The following is a 765-nucleotide window of genomic DNA, read 5'->3' as shown; positions in this document are numbered from 1 at the left end:
TATATATATATATATATATATATATATATATATATGTATATATATATATATATTTATATATATTTTTTTATATATGCACTTGTATCTATATCTATCTATCTATCTATCTAAGTGTCTGTCAGTCTGTCTATCTATCTATCTGTCTATCTATTTATCTCCTTCATTCTCTCTCCCTTCCTCTCGCACTCTCTTTCTCTCTGCCTCGCTCTTCTCTCTCTCCATATATATGTATATATATACATTTGATTTTACATATATAAACATATATACATGTGTGTATATGTGTATAAAAGTGTGTGTGTGTGTGTGTGTATGTGTGTTTGACCGCATTTGTGTGAAAGTGTTTCTGTGCCCGTAGATTGAAACTGACATACATAAAGACACACAAACACTTGCATACATATACATACACACACACACGTATGTATATGTATATATGCACAAAAAAACATATATACATACATATATATATTACATACATTCATAGCTACGCATTAACACGCAGACAAAAATAAAAATAAATGAAGACACTCGACACGCACGCTGAGATTGAAACCTCATCGTCAGCTTTATTACTATGTCTACGTGTTAAGTAGCAGAGATGTCCGAGGCGTGATTGCCGAGGAGAGAAAGGGGGAGGACATGTCGTTGGGGTTAAGTGTGCGGAAGACATGTCACGAATAGGAAACGGACGCAATTGGGAGACGCTGCAACCGCAAATTTTGTGTTTTGACTAAAGTGACGAGTGTATATATATATATATAT

This window comes from Octopus bimaculoides, chromosome 28, assembly GCF_001194135.2.
Source record: "Octopus bimaculoides isolate UCB-OBI-ISO-001 chromosome 28, ASM119413v2, whole genome shotgun sequence".
Taxonomy (NCBI): domain Eukaryota; kingdom Metazoa; phylum Mollusca; class Cephalopoda; order Octopoda; family Octopodidae; genus Octopus; species Octopus bimaculoides.
This window is presented reverse-complemented; position numbering follows the sequence as displayed.